Source organism: Agrilus planipennis, unplaced genomic scaffold, assembly GCF_000699045.2.
Source record: "Agrilus planipennis isolate EAB-ADULT unplaced genomic scaffold, Apla_2.0 scaffold1, whole genome shotgun sequence".
Lineage (NCBI taxonomy): Eukaryota > Metazoa > Arthropoda > Insecta > Coleoptera > Buprestidae > Agrilus > Agrilus planipennis.
Window position 1 is genome coordinate 1585516 of NW_020442466.1, and position 9616 is coordinate 1595131.

The window sequence follows — 9616 nt, forward strand, 5'->3', positions numbered from 1 at the left end:
TAACCATTTAGTGAATTTGAATAACTTTACGCTACAGTGGTTCAAGTTACTTATAAAAGTTTGAAATTTCTGGTAGCTTTTTTTCTGTTAATAAAAATAAATTTAATCTGTTCGGTCAACGAATCTCCATAAAATGACGTGTGAAATTTCAATAACATTTTAACGGTTTAGTGAATCGATTTGTAATTTTTACAGGAGTTTTAGAATTGAATGTGGAACGTTCTTCCAAATTTTTATTTGTCTCGTAGCATTTTGACATACCTCCCAAACATCCTTAATGATGTGGGTTGTTCTAGTTTCAGGGAAATGCGAAGATTAGCTGAGGATAGGAAACAGTGGAGGTGCGTGCCCAACTAGTCTTAGGACTGACGACCTTATGATGATGAAGAATATTGAATTGTGGAACCAAACAAAAGATAAGGTAGGTATACAATGGAAAATATAAATTTGATTTTGTGCTGCTGCCTTATTCACACATGACGCCTAGACGGAAAAAATTAATAAAACGAATGTGCAACATGGCAAATTTAATATTTTATTAATTTCATCCGACGGGAGACCGTTGGATTTAATGCGTAAACGATAGCGTAAAGAAAAACTAATTTCAAGACAAATTTAACATTAGACGTAGTCACATATATATGTAGGTATGTTTCGACGTTGTACACAATTACGTTTGTCGTGAAAATAAATAATTTCAATTGACAGAGCATCCATAACTCAGACTCGATTAATTACGGAATGCACGATAACACACGCACAAAAATACACGTAGCGGTTATGTACGGAAGCACTAGGCCATTATACAATCTCGTAAAATATGTTGACTACGTGAAAATGAAATTGGCTAAGGGAATTTTAATTACAGTTATTAAAAATTAGCTGTCAAATCAAGCGGTTTTCTGTTAATGAAATTCAACGATTCCGCTTGAACAGACAGTGAAAATTAATGGGGACACTACTTCAGATGCGCAGTCTAATGATACGGAAGAACTTAATGCCGAGATTCACTTTCGAATCAAATCGACACTAATTTATCAATTATGAAAGCGTCTAATTACATTCAATAATTCTTTTCATATAAATGCGTATACACACACATATATATATCGAAGCAAACCTACAGTAAATATCGTTAGTTTGGGCTGTACGCATCAAAATCAAACGCAATTCCTACTTATAATAACATTTAAATAAATTGACCAAACTGTTGGTACATGATAAGCAAATATATGAACCATTAATATTCACCTTGAAGAACGCAAAGGATTTTGCTCGCCTAAAAATGAATTAAGCAAATGAATTGAAGTTTCTCAAAAGATTTTTACACTTATAAATATATAAAAAATTCTTCATCTTCATAAAGTTGTCAGTCCTAGAACTGGTTGCACAAAAAAAAAACTTTTGGGTGTTTCATTCCCACCAGCCAGTATTGCTAGTGGGCGGGCAGTCCCTCCGGACTATGCCTGAGGTGTCCTACTAACCTATCTCTCGCCTAGTTCCTATTAACTTCCATTGAGCCCCCTGTTCTCCTACTCTCTCTAATATCTCCTCATTTTTAACCTTCTCCAGCCACGGTATCCTCATTACTCGCCTGTATTCAGCACATTTCGAACGCTTTTTTTTTGTTTTCCGCCTCGGTTCGCACCCGTACAGCGCCGAGCTCCAGACATATACCTTCAACAATCTGTTAAAAATGTGTAGGTACCTCTAACTCCTCCTAGCTAGATGCTAATATTGTTGCATATACCATCTGGAAATCTAAGCATATCTACAAATCTTTTACCCCTGTATATCTATCCCTAATGTTATTGAAATATTCTTACAAAAATTTAATAGTTTGAGTAGTAGTATTTTTGAGAAAATTAAAGAAATCGCATTGAAAAATGGTTTAAAATATTTGCTGCATTCATAGGTTAACGTTAAACTAATGCGCTCAAGATTGTATAGAATCCTGAACAAATTTTAAGTTATTCTCATCACTTACTGCATCAACACCATCCGCTTATTCGTTATTCGATCAATTGATTAAGGCTACAAAGTTTTTTTTCCTTTGTAACTCCGATGTAAAATCTTGATGAAGATTCGAAACATGTAAACGCTAATTCGAGCTAGAGGGAGATAACGTATCGTGGATTCCTGGAATTACAAGAAAATGCAGTTAACGAGAAGAATTTAATATGCTCACAGAGAAAATCGATCTTCTTAGTAACGACTAGATTTCAGAATTCAACATGACTCCTGTCAAATATTTAAACTACTTACGATCGATAGAAATCTCTACGCTGGTCGAACACAACGAGTGAATTAACTAAGTTCGAGGATGATAAAGGATTACAAGCTCCGCGATCTTATGACAACAACGTATAACTGCTCATCTCTGTAACATGTGCATGCTTCATAGAATAAAGTGTGCGACCCCACAGATATTAAATTATTTTACCTAATCTTTCATTACTTTTAAATTTGTATTTAACTGAATCATCTGACAATATAGGAACTGTAGAAAATGTACTGTCATGTAATGTTCAAATTTCACTTTGAAGCACATCAGGGACCTCTTGGAATTCCGTAGCTAATTAGACATGAAATAGCCATATTGTCCCTAACCTCAAAATTCTTGTAGGTAATAATTTATTGCTATCATATTCCCGGATTATGTTCATTTGTACGCAACATAAATTAAAACGATAACCAGGTTGGTTGGGATGACTATATGCACCGTGAACTCTTAAACAACTAAAGAAGATATCTCTTGGTCGCTTAATTTATTGTCGTTGTTCTAGTTAAAAGCTTTTCGAACCGCCATTTTTCTTTATCGAATGGCCATAAATCGGTCAGCAACATGAATTTATTTGATGCCGCAATCTGAAACATACAAAACATTTTGTTCTTAATTTATCGCCGACCTTCGGTCATGTGCTGTACTGAACCTTCATCGCATACACTCATTCTTCCATATATAAGGATTGATCCTTGAAATCAGCTTTTACTAGATAAGAGTAAACAAAAAGAGCCGAAAACGCTGATAAAAAATGGAAGATTTTTGTTCTGTCGTAATGGTGTATTTTGTACAAAACTGAGATTATCTGTATGTAGTTAGCGTGTGGCAGTACACGCAGTAGGTGTAAATAATATCACATATATGGTAAAAAATGAGTTATATTGTTTTATAGGTCCATTAAATGCTTATTGCTAAGTCTTTATCCATGAATTATTATTAAGTTCCGAGAATGGAAATTATTAGATTCATTACAATCGATAAAGATTGCTGTTGTTATTATTTTGCTCAAATCTTATTGCAGTATGCAGAAATGGTTCATTTTAAAGCAACGTTTGATTACCGAACGTGAATTGGAGTCTTGTATTCATTGATCGATTATAAGGATACCGTGGATAGAGAAGGTTAGAAATGAAGAGATATAAGAAAGAATAGGAGAATAAACGACTCTATGGAAGTCAATAAAAAAAAAGCGAGATAGGTTGTTAGGACACCTTCTCAGGCATGAAAGTCTAGTCAGAGATATATTAGAGGCAGAAACAGGAGTTAGGAGGAGTAGAGGAAGACCTAGATTAGATTACTGTTCGCAAATAGTTAACGAATGTGGTATGTTCTAGTTTTAGGGACATGCGAAGATTAGCTCAGCATAGAAAAGAGTGGAGGTGCGAGTCCAACCAATGGGACTCCGACTAGACTGACGACCTCATGATGATGACTCATTTATCATAGATTAGAGGAAAATAAAAAGACAATTCAGGAAGCCGAAGCACTGGCGCGTTACAAATAATCGTTACTTTATTATTAGGAATTAATCAATCTAAGTATTTACTTTATAATGGTCCTTAGTAATCTTCTTATATCCTGAAGAGCGATTTTGTTGGCCAAACAGACTCAGTCGACGACATTAATCTTGTCATCTACAGCTGCGTCTTACAGAAAAAAAAGCACAGTCACTGTCGTGACCAGGGACCAATTACTCGCGCGACGAATTGGGGAGTTGCCACTACATCCCTAATTTGTATGTGTACAATATAAGTGACAGGTCGCCCTTTCTTTTTGCGTTGAAAATAAGAAAGGCGTGAAACAATAAAAAGACCAATGATCGTCCGTCGTGGTCCGCGATTCTCGCATCTCTTCGAACTCGTCGAGTTAACAGATCCGAAGAACGAGCGCGGACACATGTCACAAGGCTTCCTGCGGCGCTTTAGTTATTTCGCAGGTGTTAAGAGTGTCAGTTTGCGCGCTGAAGAATTAAATTTGGTTGCGAAATTAATAGGTTTGTCCATCCGAACAGTGGTGGCACAACCGTCAGTGGCCAAAAGGAGCAAAATTACAGTGGAATTCGTTTAGTATGACTCCGCCTATATTAACCAACCGCTTAATATGAAGTAATTGCAGTGTTAAGTTTGGTTTTTATATTAAATTCTCTATAGGAAAGTTTGGATANACTTTTCGACGAAATCTCCTCATTTATTGTATTATAAGAAATAACTACATATGTACCCCTAACAGAAATTATAGTCATCTTGTGAAATAAATTCCGATAGTATCCGGAAAATAGGTAAAATCCTCTACTTCACTTTAATAGCCGCTACTGATGTAAATGTACAAACGTATTCTCATTCACTGCCTTCGAATGTTACCTTTGCTCCTCGCTCTTCGGAGAAAGCTTATCATTTTATTAAAATAATTAATTACTGCTCCTGGGCAACAACGTAGCGCTCAAAAAACTTTTATTAAAGATAAAAACAACCTTCACGACAGCGCTAAACGCGTTACACAACACGATAAAAAGGATACTTTGCTCGACAGCATCCGTATCGCGGGGATATTTTTCTCGTCTTGAATGTCAAGAGTTAAAGAAAAAAAACTAAATAAATAAAAAACGCATTGTACTACAGCTTGAGAAACAATTCACGGTAGTCATGAAAATTTTCAAAAACGAAAGGACGTTTGTGTTCTGGAATTTGAAATGAAATGAAAAATAAAAAAATGTGAAATATATTCTGTATTCTATGTCAATTCTTTCAAAGTGGAGCATAATTCGTTTGTAGAATTTATTTCGTGAAAGTTGCTAGGAACAATAAACAAACAAATTCGCCAACTAATTTTCCGAAAGAGGGAAATGAAATTTCATTTATTTTCTAGTAACAGAATTGTGTGGTTTGTTATTTCATTACTTAAAAGATGAAGCATGTTAATAACTAAGTTTGACATTAAGTATTAGGTGATTTTTAAAAAGTTTTTATTTGGATTTAGTACTTCTGTCTTGCAGTAGATATATTAAGGTGATTTAAGAGTTTCAGGTGTAATACATGTTCTTGTGACCATCAAGTGTCTCGCGTCATCTCAATTCTGGTGACTCTAATGTTTACCAATGTGATCGTTCTCAAGAAAGTAAATCCACAAAATTGAGACAAAATGATGGTATAAATCGTATAACTAATCGATAAAGTTTGAGCAGGATTAGATACATACCGCAAATGACTAATTCCTGACTCCTGGAGTTGACGAAGTTACTACAGGCACCATCATCACACAAAAAAGTACAATACGTTTCGGAAATAGTTGTTCACCACATGCGAGCACTGTAAGTCCTTTATCATATCGACACCAATGGAATTCTAGTAATTTGGAGGAAGAATCTGCGAAATACGAGCCGGTATTGTCGTGGAAACCTAGAAATAAACAATACAACATGATGTAGACAGTTACAAATATGTGGTACCTAATCGTTAAGTTATCTATCGTTGGGGCTGCAGCAACTCTTAGGGCAAAAATTACAAGTAACAACTTAATCTAATGGTTCGAGAAAAATAAAAGATACTAAGGTGAATTTTTAGGTTGCCTTCTGGTAACTACACCAATTATTGTATCTATTGTATCAGCAATTAATATTTACAGGAAAATCAAAATTTTTATTATATGTTTCACATCATGTTTCACAATTAACTTTTATATGATAGTACTGATTATACTTTATTTTTGAGGGGGTTGCTCAAAATTATCACATGGATCCCTTGGTAACTGAGAGGTCTAATTCTAAAAGACTTCGAAAGGGATCAAGAGTCCTTGGGTCCCAAGTATGTACGTGATGTTAGCGGCTTAGGTACTTAAGATAGCTAATTCCTCATGAATGGCATATAAATGCCAAAGCAGTTTGAAGTAAAAGTTTTTCAAAATTAGAATTCGCATTGTAATCCCGTGCTAAAACATTGACGCAGACGCACTATCTACATACACATCTACATGAGGATAAAATTAAAATTCCATTGTGGTACGTGCAACAAAACGACGACACACACGAAAGTACAAGGGACTTTAACAAGTGATCCGATAGGCCACCTGTCGATTCGTTTCCACAGCAATAAATAACTCGACTGCCAATGATGCTAATTTCGTAAATAGAAAAGCCGAGGTTCGTTATCAGTACAAGATCGAACGAAGCCGCTAGCTAATGTTTCAGAAAGCAATAACTTATGCAATTGGCTTATTAATTATCTTCTGTCACTAATTAGGCAGCGTAACAGAGCCACTCTTCACGCGTATTATACGTCTACGAAAATTTAAGTACAGTTATTCACATTTAGTGAGAATTGAATTGATCAAAATCACATTAAGAAGCTAGAGGAAGAGCGCCTCATTTTGTCTTACATCTTTTTCACTTTAAATGAAGTGATAGGTGCTAGCAAAAGTACATAGGTGATAACTATTAAACCTGAAAAGTCCTTTCCTATTTTGTATGATCTTCAAAGGTTTAATTGAATATTTCTGTATACAGTTACGTCTCATTATGAATTTTTAAAGTTGGTATCACACACAAAAATTGAGTAAAAAAGTAATAAAAAGTAAGATACACTTCTCTAGGGTCTATAGCTATGTATTTTGAGTCGTTAATATTGATCCCTAGCTACTCGAGAGAAGGGGAGAAAATGGAGCCGTTTATTACATCACCGTTATCACTTAATATAAAATCGTTAACAGCCAACAAAAGCCACAGAATTATTTATAGTGCGAGTAATTAATACTATACGGTTATTAAATTTATAACAAAGGGAGAAATTTAGATAAAGCAATAACAAATAAAATATGGGTGAGTGAGAAAATGGTACAAAAAGTAAAGAAAGTACATACAAGTCGCTCTTGGGGGATTGTGGAAGGGCAAAAAAATTTGGTATTTATTCACCTTCCATTATCTGAGTTCTGTCAAAAGTTCTCAATTTTTAAACGAATTAAAGAATAAGAAATTAGAAAATATTTGTGCACAATTACACTTTAAGAGAGCATCCATTCTCTAAGAAGAAGGGTAAGAAACAATTTTAATTTTAACACACGTTGTAGACATAATAGAAATCAGATCTAGTCATAGTTTTCACAAAAACAAAATGTTTACCATCAGCCTAAGTACAGACCTTAAAAGTCGACAAACGCTTTTTTCAAATTACTTGAATTCCTTGATTTAATTTCTTGTGAAAACTGAGAAATTGAAATATTTGGAATAACTTATTCATTGGAATACAACCAAGTCTTGCAATTAATGGAAAAAAGGAGGATGTATGATCATCATCATCATCATCATCATAAGGTCATCAGTCCTAAGACTGGCTGGACACGTACTCTTTCCTATCCTGAGCTAAACTTCGCATTTCCCTAAAACTAGAACAGCCCACATCCTTAACTTAAGCGAAGAGTAATCTAATCTAGGTCTACCTCTACCTCTCCTAACTCCTATTCTAATATGTCTCTGACTAGACCTTAATGCCTGAGAAGGTGTCCTACTAACCTATCTCGCCTATTTCTTATTAACTTCCATAGAGTCCTCTGTTCTCCTATTCTTTCTAATACCTCTTCATTTCTAACCTTTTCTACCCACATTAACCTCATCATTCGCCTATAACACCACTTTTCTTCTAACCTTTTTTTTCCGCCGCTCCCACTGTCCATGTTTCGCACCTGTACAACGTCGCACTCCAAACATACACCTTTAACAACCTTTTTCGAATTTCTCAATTAATCGTTCGCGAGCATAGAAGTGACTTCTTTTTATTAAAGGCGACACGACCCTGCGCTATCCTCTGCTTTATGAATGGCCTCCCGCGTTCCTCTATTTCTTCTAAACCCAAATTGATCTTCCCCTAATAGTTCTTCCGCCCTTTTTTCCATCCTCCTCTGTACAATTCTAGTTAAGATTTTTGACGCATGGGAAGTTAACCTAATTGTTCGATGAATGATATGGAAAAAATATACAATTGTATTGTTTCATGAGTAAATAATTGGACTTGCATATTCTTTTAATTGTAGTTAACATAATAAAGGTTCAACGTCATTCGTTATGTCTAATAAATAGTTTTCAATCCAGCGTAAGTGCAGCAAATGTAGGTCAGAAGAACCTTGGCGCTTACTGCACCTCGGAGTGTACCGTCCGTGCATCTTGTTAATACTAACGTTAGACCTCGCACAACTCGATGGATCGGTCACACTCTGAACTCGTTGGTTGTCGAGGAAGATAATATTGTTGCAAAGAAAGTGAAAGCAATTCCCTCCGTTTTCGTTTAATGAAGTGAAATGTCTGTCACTTTTGCTGTCTCTTTAGTGCAAATGGAAGGCGTTGTAGGTGGCGATTGATGAGACGTGCCATTGTTAAGCCTTACCTGTTACCATTCTTTAGTCAAGCCGTTATAAAATATTATCCAAGCACAATGGCAAATATTGTCTCTTGAAGCACACAAGGAAATGGAAAATCAAAGGAATTTGAATGTTTGTAGAACTAATGATCAGTCGAATGTATATTTTAAAAAAAATATTGTACGATGTCCTGCAATTCGTCCTTTATTATATTAACGACAATCTACTTATAAAAAATTGTTACATTTTCTTGGATTCAAATATTCTTCATAAGGATATCAATATATTGCTAAAGGAGTATGTTTGGAGCGCGGCGTTGTACGGGTGCGAAACATGGACAGTAGGCGCGGCGGAAAAGAAAAGGTTAAAAACGTTAGAAATGTATTACCTATAGGCCAATGATGAGGATACCGTGGATAGAGAAAGTAAGAAATGAAGAGGTATTAGAAAGAATAGGAGAACAGAGGACTTAACGGAAGCCAATAGGAAATAGGCGAGATAGGTTAGTAGCACACCTTCTCAGGCATGAAGGTCTAGTCAGAGACATATTAGAAGTAGAAACGGAAGTTAGGAGGAGTAGAGGTAGACATAGATTAGATTGCTGTTCGCAAATAGTTAAAGATGTTTGGGAGGTACAATCGGAGACAAGAGTACATAAAATTAGAAATTCGTGATTAATTAATAAGGTAAATAAATACTATCTATACTGAAAAAAAGTATACGGTTTTAAAGAAAATTTGGAGTTTGACCAAAAACTTTGAATAAAATAAGAAATAACGAATAATATGGAAAATTTTTAACTGACTTTTGACAATGAATATGCCCTGATTTCAACCCTGAAACAAAAAAATATTTAGTTTCAATCTGTATTAATAATGAGCGTAAAACTTTTTAATATGTTTAAATAATAATTAAAACTTTAAAATTGCATTTATTTCAGACAATTATAAATATTATCATTATATTATCAAGTAAAAACGAGATTTTCAG